This window comes from Dasypus novemcinctus, chromosome 16, assembly GCF_030445035.2.
Source record: "Dasypus novemcinctus isolate mDasNov1 chromosome 16, mDasNov1.1.hap2, whole genome shotgun sequence".
Classification (NCBI taxonomy): Eukaryota; Metazoa; Chordata; class Mammalia; order Cingulata; family Dasypodidae; genus Dasypus; species Dasypus novemcinctus.
In genome coordinates, this window is record NC_080688.1 from 78,726,796 (window position 1) to 78,740,301 (window position 13,506).

Consider the following 13,506-nt stretch of genomic DNA (forward strand, 5'->3'; position numbering starts at 1 on the left):
TGCTACCTGCATAGTGTTCTAGTCAATAGAGAAACCTAGTTTAGGGTGTAAGACATTTTTTTGTTTTCGATCAATTTTGTTTCAAGAGCATTTTTGATGGGTTGTTAACTCAAAATTTCCTCATGGAATATGATGAGAAAGAAATGAAAAAGCATTTACATTCTAAATTTATCCTACAGTTTTGCTATCAGCTGCTCAAAAAAAGCTAGCTTTTTAAAAAAGATTTATTTTTATTTATTTCTCTGCCCCCCCCCCATTATCTGTTCTTTAAGAAACAAATACATCTGTACTCAAAGATGTAGGTCTCCTTAGAGTTACCAATGAACTCACTTTGTTGGAGACTAGGGGAGTTTCTGGAATATAGGACTTTCATTCTTGAAACTGGGTCATTGGTCAGAGGTGGTCACATAGCTCTGCCTAACTATAAGGGAGCTGGAAAATATGGGAGAACAGAGAATATTTTGGTTAGTTCCACTGTTTCTACCATAAATCTGTTCTTAGACATATTTTACACTATATGTAATATATTATGTTGCTATTATTAGATATAATAATTATTTTTTGTAATATATTACACTGGCTGGGTGAGGAGATAAGATTGCAGAGGATAAAGAGAAGAAGAAGGGATACTGTTAGAAAGCTATTATGTAAGATAGGCCAACAACAAGGTTATTGTTGATTAGTCTAAGCTGGTGCCAGGGTAACTGAGAGAAGGAAGTGGCTGGATTAAAGATATTCTTTAGAGGAAAAGCTGACAGGACTTCTGTGAAAGGACATAGGAGGAAAGGTAAAGACGGATTTCCAGATTTCTGGTTTGAGCACCTGGGTGGTCTTTAGTATAGACAGAGATGGAACAGCCTTGGCAAGATATGGGGAGAGGTAGAGGTAAAGAAAAGATGTTGAGCATTTTATTTTTAAAACAGTTTGGCAATGTATATAATATAAAATATGCCATTTTAACTACTTTAAGTGTATGATTCAGTGGCATTAATTACTTTACAATATCATACTACCATCACTATCTTCCATTACTAAAATGATTTTATCTTAAACACTATTTACCCATTAAGCAGTAACTATCCCCCCACCCCCACTGCCTCAGTTGCTGGTAACCTCTAATCTTCCGTCTCTGTGAATATGCTTATTATAGATATTTCATGTAAGTGGAACCATACAATATTTATTCTTTTGTGTTTGGTTTATTTCACTTAGCATAATATTTTCAAGGTTCGTCCATGTCATAGCATGTATCAGAACTTCATTTTTTATGACTGAATAGGATTTCACTATTTGTATGCACCACATGTTGTTTATCCATGCATCTGTTAATGGATACTTGAGTTGTTTCCACCTTTTGACTATTGTCAATAATACAGGTAAGCATTTCCTTTTTAACTTATTAATATTTATTAATACTGAGCTTCCAAAGATATGTCATAATAGGGTAGACAATTGCTGTAATATTCAGAGAGCTCTAAACTGCAAGAATGACCTAGAAAAAACCACTAGTAGAGACTGAGAAGACATAACCAGTGAAGTAAAGGAAAGCCAGAAGAGTGCGGGGTCCTTGAAGCTAAAAAATAGTGTTTGAAGAAAGAAAGGATCAACTTCTCAGATATACTGAAAGGTTGGAATAAAAGCAAGGTGGCCAAGTGATTTGACCACTTGGAGTTCTTATCAACCTCACTGAATAATTTGTACGGAGTAGTGAGACCTGAGCCCCATTAATGTGGTTGTTTGAAAAGTGAATGAGAGGTGAGGGGAGAAAGTGGAGTTAGTGCAGCTCTTTGGGAAAATGTTAACTCTGAAGAAAAAAAAAATGAAAAATGATATAGGGTTACCAGAAGGTTTTTCCTAAGCTATGAGATTCTAGAGGATATGTGTCCACAGGGGTGATTTAGAGTTTAGAAAGAAATTAATGATGCAGCAGAAAGCTGGGATAACTGCAGGAGTTAAATCCATGTGGAAGCGAGAGGAGATGGTATCTATAGCACAGGTGGAGGAGCTGGTCTATTCCTGGGTTGAGGCCCTTTCCGCTTTTAGTACTAAAAGTCCTGCATCTTAGGAAACTCCTTAGTTCCAAGCAAACTCTCAATTGGGCTCATTAGTTGGCTTTTCCCATGGCAGACTTCTTTTCTTCTCTCATGAATCTTCTCAAATGTCATCTCCTCAAGAAGTCTCCTCTGAACACCAGAAGTAGACCGCTTCCCCATTTTCCTTGATCTAAGCAATCATGCAATCTGTCATTACTGTTAAAATTTATTTAGTGTATCTTCTGCACTAGAATATAAGCCACATAAGGACACATTAATATTTTATCTTATTCATTGCTATGTGACTTGTCTATTGACAGAGAGTAGATGAGCAATAGATGTTTCTGAATGAATTAATTAAATGAATGGCCGAATAACTTGGTTATACACAAGAGTCGACTAAGATGAATGTTATTTCAATTCAACAACATTTATTCAGCACCTACTATTTCCCAAATATTATGCTCAGCACTAGAAATAGGAAAATAGACAGACATGGTCTCTGCTTTCCAGATGTTCAAAGAAAACAGACATGAAAATAAATGTACCTCAGTATAATAGGTACAAGATACAGTAGGGCCAAAAGAACAAGGCAGTGAACCCAACTAAAGCAAGGAAAGGTTTTAAAGAATAATTTACATTTTACTAAGTCTTCAAGGATATGTGAAATAATAGGGAATCAATAGAAATAAGCAAAGATGCAATATCTAGTAGCTCACTTTTCAGTGCTAACAAGGAACCCTGTGATAATTCTTTCAAATCCAAAAAATTACCTGTCATGTTTTACATTTATTTTTAGAAAATTTTCTACCAAATAGAAAGTACCTTTAACTGCATACAATTGTTTTTCACTTTAAGTGTAACAGTCTCTGTCATAGTTCATTCCACTTAGTGTTTATTCTAAGGTCAATAGTCTTACTATATTTTTCCAAAGCATTATAATGAATAGCATCTATTTTTTATTTTAAATAAACTTTATTGAAGTATAAATTATATACAAAAGTGAACCCATTTTAAGTTTGAGTTTTCACAAATACATGCACTAATGTAACCACCACCATCCAAATACAGAACATTTTTACCACTCCAAGATGTTGCCCATATCCTTGTGTAGTCAATTCCTATTCCCCAGCCCTGATCCTAAACAACCACCATTCTGCTGTCATTCAAGATTAATTTTGATGGTTCTAGAATGCCATATAGATGGATGTAATCATGCATTATGTGCCCTTTTGTGTTTTTCATTCAATTTAATGTTTTTGCGATTCATGCATGTTGCGTGATTCAATTTGTTACTTTTTATTACTGATAAATTATAATATATCCATACAATGGAATACTTATCTGTTCACCTCTTATGAATAAGTGAGCTGTTTTCAGTTTGGGGCTGTGAATAAAGTTTATATGAATATTAATGCACAAGACTTTATGTACATGTTTCATTTAAATAGAATAAATATGTATGCAGAATTAGAATTGCTGGATTAGGGAAAACGGACTTTGGCCCAGTGGTTAGGGCGTCCGTCTACCATATGGGAGGTCCGCGGTTCAAACCCCGGGCCTCCTTGACCCGTGTGGAGCTGGCCATGCGCAGTGCTGATGCGCGTAAGGAGTGCCGCGCCACGCAAGGGTGTCCCCCGCGTAGGGGAGCCCCATGCGCAAGGAGTGCACCCGTGAGGAGAGCCGCCCAGCGTGAAAAGAAAGAGCAGCCTGCCCAGGAATGGCGCCGCCCACACTTCCCGCGCCGCTGACGACAACAGAAGCGGACAAAGAAACAAGACGCAGCAAATAGACACCAAGAACAGACAACCGGGGGAGGGGGGGAAATTAAATAAATAAATAAATCTTAAAAAAAAAAAAAAAAAAAAAAAAAAAGAATTGCTGGATTAAACAGTAAGTATATGTTTAACTTTACAATAAAAAACCTGCCAAACGGTTTTTCCAAACTGTTCTACACACCTTCCCGGTTACTCCATATATTTGCACACACTTAGTATTTATTGTAATTTTATCCATTCTGGTGGGAGTACAGTGGTTTAATTTACATTTCCCTGATTAACAAAGATAAGCAATGAACAATAAATTATTCCCCTAATCTATGGCTTCCCTTTTCATTTTGCTAACAGTGTCCTCCAAAGAGCAGTATTTTAAAGTTTTAATTAAATTCAATTTATTAATTTTTCTTTTTGGTTACCATATTTTGTGTCTCATCTAAGAAATCCTTGTAAATAACATCACTTTTTAAGTTTTAAGACACTTTTTATTTTAAAGTAATTTCAAACTTATAGAAAATTAGCAAAAATAATGGCATATATACCTAATGGTAACATTTTCCCAATTTGCTTTATCATTTTTTTCTCCACCTCTCAGACCTTCACCATCCTAGTCTTGCTTTTCTGCCTTACCCCCCATATAAATAATTACATAATATTTTCTTAGTCATTTGAAAATAAGTTACATACATCATGGTGTTTTACCCCTAAAGACTTCAGTGTTTATTTCCTAAGAATAGTGATACTTGCTTATATATCCACAGTATTGTTACAACTTCAGTAAATTTAACATCAATATAATATATATAAATATATTTTCTATCTGGTTACATCATAGTCATTTTGGTGCATCTCTTCTCTGCACAGGGGTCTCTGGGCCACCTAGGGGCCTGTGCCTCTCTTTTTTCACGAGGAGGTCTGCGGGATCGAACCCAGGTCCTCCATATAGTAAACAGGAGCTCAATTGCTTGAGCCACAGCCACTTCCCAAATATAATATTTTAACCAATCTATAATCTATATTCCAATTATGTAAAATGGCCCAGTAATACCATGTTTATAAGTTTGTTAAGGTACAGACATACAATTAACTGTATACAAAGTGTATAATCAATATCAAGATAATGAACATACTCTTCACTCCCAAAAGTTTCCTCATGCTTCTTCATAATCCAACCCCTCCCTATCCCTAAGCAACCAATGATTGCTATTGATCAGTTTGTATTTTCTAGAATTTTAAGTAAATGTATTATGCAGTATGGACTTTTTAATCCGAATTCTTTCAGTGAACATAGTTTTGATTCATACAAGCTTATTACTTTTTATGAATAATAGTACATTTTATGGATATAGCCCAATTTATTTATCCACTAAAATGTTGATAGACATTTGTGGTTGTTTTAGTTTTGGGCTATTTCAAATAAATATGTTATACATAAACATGGAAAGGTATATTTATGGATATATGCTTTTATTTCTCTTCAGTAAATACCTAGGAGTATAATGGCTGAGTCAAATTTTAGGTGTATGTTTAACTTTTTAAGAAACTGGCCAACTGTTTTCCAAAATGACTCTACCGTTTTATATTACCACTGGCAATGCATGAGATTTCAGGTTGCTACAGTCCTAACCAGCATCTGTTATTGTCAGCCTTCAAAATTTTATTCATGTGGGGGTGTGGGGGGGAATATGGGAACCTCTTATATTTTTTAATGTGACTTTTTTGTGATCTCTGTATCTTCAAAAAAATACATTAAAAAAAATGATGGGGGTGGGGGGTGGGAAGTGGGGTATACAGGACCCTCTTATGTTTTTTAATGTAACATTTTGTGTGATCTATTAACTTTAAGAAAAAGATAATTAAAAAATTAAATTAAATTAAAAAAATTTTATTCACTAGTGGTATCTCATTGTGCTTTTATATAAATATTTTTAAGATTTATTTTTATTTATTTCTCTCCCCTTCCCCCCTCCCCCACCCCAGTTGTCTGTTCTCTGTGTCCATTCGTTGTGTGTTCTTCTGTGACTGCTTCTATCCTTATCAGCAGCACGGGAATCTGTATGTCTTCTTGTTGCGTCATCTTGCTCTGTCAGCTCTCTGTGCCTGTGGCGCCATTCCTGGGGAGGCTGCACTTTCTTTTGCGCTGGGCGGCTCTCCTTACAGGGCGCACTCCTTGCGCATGGGGCTCCTCTATGTGGGGGACACCCCTGTGTGGCACGGCACTCCTTGCGCGCATCAGCACTGTGCATGGGCCAGCTCCACAGGACGTTTGAACCCTGGACCTCCCATTTGGTAGACGGACACCCTATCCATTGGGCCAAGTCTGCTTCCCTCATTGTGCTTTTAATATGCATTTACCTAAGGACTGTTATTGAGCATCTTTTCATGTACTTATTTACCATGGAATTTTTATATTTTCCTTGGTAAGATGTCCAAATCTTTTGTCCATTTTTATAAATTGTAAGGATTCTTTATAAATTCTAAAAACATTATATTTTTAATATTTTTTCACACTTATTTACTCTCAGGTCTTGCTTTTTCATTTTCATAACAATATCTTTTAAAGGACACAAGTCTTAAATTAGGTTTTTGCTGTTGTTGTTATATTTAAGGAAGCTTTGCCTACTGTAAAGTTCTAACATCTCTAATGTTCTGTTTTCTTCTGTAAGTTCTACAGTTTTTGTTCTAACATTTAGGTCAATAATCAATTTCAGGTTAACTTTTGTCAAGGTAATATTCTCTCTTGTTTTCTCTCTCTCTCTCTCTGCATAGGCCTATTGAATTTTTGCAGCATAATATGTTGGCACCTTTATAAAAAAATCATTTGATAATATAAATGAAACTAATTAACCATATATATGTCAGTTTATTTCTAAACTCTGTTCTTTTCCATTGAGCTATATATCCATCCTTATGTTAACACATTGCCTAAATTACTTGAAATCAGTTAACGTAGTCCTTCAAATTTGTTCTTTTTCAACAATGTTTTGGCTACTTAAGGTCCTCTGAATTACCATATAAATTTTAAAATCAGCTTGTCAATATCTATTTTAAAAAACCATGCTGACATTTTATTTGGATCTGAGTTGAATCTATATGTCAATTTTGGCCAACTTAACAATATTTAGAGGTTCTGTTCATGAACATGATATAACTCTTCATTTATGTAGGTCTTCTTTAATTTCTCTCAGCAGTGTTTTGTAGTTTCAAGTGTATAGTTCTTGCATATCTATTCTCAAATTTATCCCTACATATTTTTATACTACAGTAAATGGCATTTTAATTCCAATTTTCTCTTACTAAAATTTAAATAATCATTGCTTTGAAAATATTAACTGTGTATCCTGAAACACTGACAAATTCATTTCTTAGTTATAATAGCTATTTTATATGCATTTTTATTTTCTACAGAGATAATCATGTCATCTATGAATAAAGATAGTTTTGCTTGTTTCACTCTATACACCTTTCATTTTTCATGTGTTAGTGTACTGCCTCAGGCTTTCAGTATAATATTGAATAGAAGCAGTAATCATGGAAATCCTTGCCTTGTTTCTAGTCTTAGGATGAAAGTTATCAGTTTTCCAAGTTTTTTTGGGTAGATGTCCCTTTATTAAATTGAGGGATTTTTTTTTTTAAGGCAGGAGCATATATCACTTATTTTTAAAGTTTTTAAAGATTTAAGTTATTTATTTCTCTCCCCTTCCCCTCCCCTGTTGTCTGCTCTCTCTGTCCATTCGCTGTGTGTTTGTCTGCATCTGCTTGCATTATCCGGTGGTACTGGGAAACCGCGTCTCTTTCTTTGTTGCATCATCTTGCTGTATCAGCGCTCTGTGTACGCAGCACCACTCCTGGGCGACCTGCGCTTCCATCTTGCAGGGTGTACTCCTTGCACATGGGGCATCCCAACGCGGGGGCGCCCGTGTGGCACAGCACTCCTTGCATGCAGCAGTGCTGTGCATGGGCCAGCTTACCACACGAGTCAGGAGGCCCTGGGGATGGAACCCTGGTATGGTAGGTGAACACTCTCTCAGTTGAGCCACATCCGCTCGCCCAAGTTGAGGAATTTTCCTTTTATTCCTCTTGTGCTAAGTGTTTTAAATCATGACTAGATGTTGGATTTTGTCAATGCTTTTTGTGTACTACTGAGATGATCATGATCGTGGTTTTTTATAGTTAGATTGTTAATAGGGTGAATTAATCATACTGATTGAATTTCAAATGTTAAACCAAGCTCACATTCACAGAGTAAACGTCACTTGATCACTATGCATTATACATTCTATATATTGCTGAACTTTTTTGCTAAAATTTTGTTTAGCATTTTTGCATCAATGTTCATGAGGAGTATTAGTTGATAACTTCATTTTTCTTTTAATGTCTTTGTCTAGTTTTGATACCAACCAATGAGTGGTAAGGATTCTTCTATTTTTTTGGATGTGTTTGTGTAGAATTTATATTATTGCATCCCTTATTGGTCACAGAATTTACCAATGAAACCATCTGGCATGGAGTTTTCCTTGTGAGAAGGTTTTTACTATAAGTTCAATTTCTTTAAAGATAAAGGGATATTCAGATTACTTATTATTTCTTGATTGAGCTTTGGTAGTTTGAATCTTTTAGGGCACTTGTCCATTTCATCTGTATTGTTGAATTTATTTGTCTAAAATTGTTCATAATAGTCACTGATTATTCTTTTATATCCTCTAGCACAGGACTCAGCCTATGGATTAGTTTTAGTTGTCTAGAGAATGGTATTTATCAAGTACACAAATCCTTTAAGTTTTATCTCAACCTCTATTCCAAGCTAAAGTGCATATAGTATGTGTATATATATATTTACATTTATTTATTTCTCTCCCCTTCCCTGCCACCCCCCCCCCCCCATTTGTCTGCTGTGTCTATTCACTGTGTGTTCTTCTGTGTCCACTTGTATTCTTGTCAGCGGTACTGGGAATCTGTATCTCTTTTCATTGCATCACCTTGCTGCATCAGCTCTCTGTGTGCGTGGCACCACCCTGGTCAGGCTGCACTTTTTTTTCGCACTGGGCAGCTCTCCTTATGGGGTGCACTCCTTCTGCGTAGGGCTCCCCTACTGGGGGGACACGGTGCTGGGCGGCTCTCCTTACGGGTGGTATTCCTTGCGTGCATCAGCACTTTGCGTGGGCCAGCTCATCGCACCAGTCAGAAGGCCCTGGGTTTGAACCATGGACCTCCCATGTGGTAGGCAGATGCTCTATCCATTGAGCCAAATCCACTTCCCTATGAGATTTTATAAAATGCCATTTAAGAAATAATTTTCCTATTTCTTCATGGAAGTGGCCCAAGAGCGATTGTTAGATGATGATCCAGCTATACATTGCAGAAGATTTCAAATAATTGTTCTTCATATCTAAGCTTCTTTTCCTGTTCCAGGATTTCATGCAGGATTGTATTTAGATCTCATGATTAATTCCTTACACTTACCATGCCTGTGACAGTTTCTTAGACTTTCCTTGTTTTGGATAACATTGAAGTTTTGAGAATTACTGATCAGGTATATTGCAGAATGCCTGACAGCAAGATTTTTCTTAAACTTTATATTTTGAAGTAATTTCAAACTTACAGGAAAGATTTTCAGAAATAATGCAAAACCCATATGGAGAACTCCAACATTCCCCTCCCCCTACACACCCAGAGACCGAGAACTATCAACTTTGAATATTTTTGCCACATTTGCCATTTTTCTTCCTTTCTCCCTTTTTCTCTCCTCTTTATTCCTATCTATCTATCTATCTATCTATCTATCTATCTATCTATCTATCTATCTATCTATCTATCTACCTACCTACCTACCTACCTACCTACCTGCCTACCTACCTCTCTATCATTCTGGCTATCATTTACCTACCTACCTAGCTACCTATTTTCTAAACTTTGAGCTGCACAAACCATGCTCCTTTAATACTTGATTATTCTATATACATTTCCTAAGAACATGGATATACCCCTTAAGTATAGGAATGAAATTTAACAAGAATATATAAATCTTAGAGTCTACAATTCAACTTTTCTCATAAGTGCCAATAATGACCTTTTGGGCCTTTCCCCCACCATTATTAGACCCAGGTAAGGATCATGTATTGCATTTAATTACCACTGTCTTTTTATTCACTGTTTAAAATATTGTAGACACATATAATGTAAATTTTCCCAATTCAGCCATTCCCTAGCATTAATCATATTCACAATGTTGCACTATCCCCACCACCTTCCATTACAAGAATATTCCCATCAGCCCAAACAGAAACCCTACACCCATTATGCCTTAACTCCCCATTCTGGTTCCCCACTGCTCTTGGTAATTTGTACTCTATTTTCTGTCCCTATGAATTTGCATATTCTATTTCATATAAGAAGAATCATAATATCTGTCCCTTTGTATCTGACTTAGCTCACTCAAGGTGTCTTCAAGATTCATCCCTGTAGTAACATGTGGTAAAACTTCACTCCTCCTCAAGGCTTAGTAACATTACAGTTTACATATATACAGCATTTGGTTTATCCATTCATCTGTTGAGGGTCACAGGTTGCTCCCACCTTTTGGTAATTGTGAATAATGCCATTATGAACACCAGTGTGCAAATATCTATTCAAGTCCCTGCTTTCAGTTCTTTTGGGTATATACCTAAAAGTGGGATTGCCTGGTTATGATAATTCTAAACTGAACTATCTGAGGAACCACCAAGATGTTTTTCACAGCAGCTGCACCATTTTACATTCCACCAGCAATGAGTGAGTGCTCCTGTTTCTCCACAGCCACACCAACACTTATTATTTTCTGATTTTTTTTTTTAAAAGTAGCCATTCTAGTGGATGTGAAATGGTATCTCATTGTGATTTTGATTTGCTGTTTTCTAATAGCTAATGTAGTTGAGCTTCTTCAAATGTGCTTTTTGGCCAATTGTATGTCTTCTTTGGAGAAATGTCTATTTGAGTTTTTGAACCATTTTGAAATTGGGTTGGATGTATTTTTGTTGTTGAGTTGTATGAATTCTTTGTGCATTCTATTTTTTTTTTTTTTTCATCTTAAGCGCATTTTCCTCTGCCATAGCACGCCATGCAACCGGGTGATTTTCCTATTGATTGTAGTTCCAAGCTATCTTTGTACATTCTAGATATCAAACCCTTATTGGCTATGTGACTTCCAAATATTTTCTCCAATTATGTATGCTGTCTTTTTACTTTCATGATGAAGTTCTTTGAGATGCACAAGTTTTTAATTTTGTTGAAGTCCTAATTACCTATTTTTGTTGTTGCTCATGCTTTCGGTGAATGCCTGAGAAAAGTGTCTAACACAAGGTCCTAAAGATGATTCCCTATGTTTTTTTCTAAGAATTTTATAGTTTTGGTTCTTATAGTTAGGTCTTTCATCCATTTTGAGTTTATTTTTGTTTATGGTGTGAGATAGGGATCCTCTTTCATTCTTTTGCATATAGATATCCAATTCTCCTGGCACCACTGGTTGGAGGGACTACTCTTTCCCAACTGAGTGTACTTTGAACCTTTGTCAAAAATCAGTTCACCAGGGTTGTGGAAGTAGCTCAACTGGTTGAGCACCTGCTTCCCACACATGAGGTCCCGGGTTTGATTCCTGGTACTTCCTAAAAACAAAAACACAACAAGCAAAACAAAAAGAAAACCCAACTTGGGGGAGCCAGTGTAGCTCGGTGGTTGAGCGCCAGCTTCCCACATATGAGGTCTGGAGTTCAATCCCCTACCCCCCACACCTCAAAAAAAAATCAGTTGGTCATAGGGGAGCAGATGTAGTTCAATAATTGAGCACCTGCCTCCCAGGTATGAGGTCCTGGGTTCAATCACCAGAATCTACTAAAAAAAAAAAGAATCAGTTGGCCATAGATAGTTTATTTATGAACTCTCAATTTTATTCCACTGCTCTATTTGTCTGTTCATGTATCAGTACCATGCATTTTGATCACTATGGCTTTGTAATAATTTTTAAATTGGGAAGTGTGAGTCCTCCAACTTCATCCTTTATCAGACGGTTTTGGCACTTCAGGGCCCCTTACCCTTCCATATAAATATGATGATTGGCTTTTTATTTCTGCCAAGAAGGTTGTCAGAATTTTATTTGGGATTATGTTGAGTCTGTATTATTTTGGGTAGAACTGGCATCTTAACAATATTTAGTATTCCTATTTATGAACACAGAATGTCCTTCCATTTATTAGGTCTTCTTTGATTGCTTTTAGCAATATTTTGTGGTTTACTGTGTACACTTTACAACCTTGGTTATATTTATTCCTAAATATTTGATTCTGTTAGTTGCTAATATAATGGCTGTTGGAATTTCCATTGGGATTTCACTGAACCTGTAAATTCCTTTGGGTACCATTGACATCTTAACCCTATTTAGCCTCCCAATTCATGAACATGGAATGGATTTCCATTTAATTAGGTACTCTCTTATTTCCCTAGCAAAGTTTTGCATTTTTTCCTGTATAAGTCCATTACATCTTTGGTTAATTTTATTCCTAGATATGATCATTTTAGCTGCTATTTAAATGAAATTTTTTCTTGATTTTTCCTTCCAGATTGTTCATTACTAGTGTAGAGAAAAATTACCGATTTTTGTATGTTTATCTTGTACCCTGTCACTTTGCTGAATTAATTTATTAGCTCTAGGAGTTTTATTATAGATTTTTCAGCATTTTCTATATCTAGGACAATATCATCAGCAAATAGGGAAAGTTTTGCTTCTTCCTTTCCAATTTGGATGGCTTTTCTTTTTCTTGCCTAATTGTTCTCAGTAGAACTTCCAGGACAATTTGGATAATGGGAATGATAGTGGGCATCCTCATACTGTTCAGAGGGAAAGCTTTTTGTCTTTCACCACTGAGAATAATGCTATCTGTAGGTTTTTCAGATATGCCACTTTTCATGTTGAGGAAATTTCCTACTAGTCCTAGTTTTCTAAGTGTTCTTTTATCAAGAAGTGTGTTGGATTTTGTCAAATGCCTTTTCTGCATCAATTGAGATGAATGTTGTTTTTCCCCTTCATTCTATTAATGTGGTATGTTATTGATGTATTACATTGCTTTTCTTATGTTGAATCATTTGCATTCCTAGGATAAATCCCACCTTATCATGGTGTATAATTCTTTTATTGTGCTGCTGCATTCAGTTTGCTAGTATGTTGCTGAGGATTTTAGCATCTATATTCATAAGGAATACTGGTATATAATTTTCTTTTTTAGGAGTATTCCTATGTATGTCTGGTATAAGAGTGATCTTGGCCTCATAAGTTAGGGAGTATTTCCTCCTCTTCAATTTTTTCGAAGAGTTTGAGCAGGATTAATGTTAATTCTCATGGGAAAGTTTGGTAAAACCAGCAATGCCACGTGAAACTATCGATTTATCATTAGTTTTTATGCATTTACATTTTAGCATCTGTAAGAAGTAAGAACTGTACTTATATAACAAAGTATACAATATACTAGTACCGGTATTTATAATTACCCCCATGGTTACCTTTACTGGAGATCTTTATTTCTTTCTGCTTCTTTGATCTGTCTAGCATCCAATTCTGTTTAGTATTGTCTGTGGGGCTGGTCTAGTGGTGATGAACTCCGTTTTTGATTACCTGGTAATGTCTAAATCTCTTCCTCATTTTCAAAAAACAGTCTCCCCAGATTTAAAAT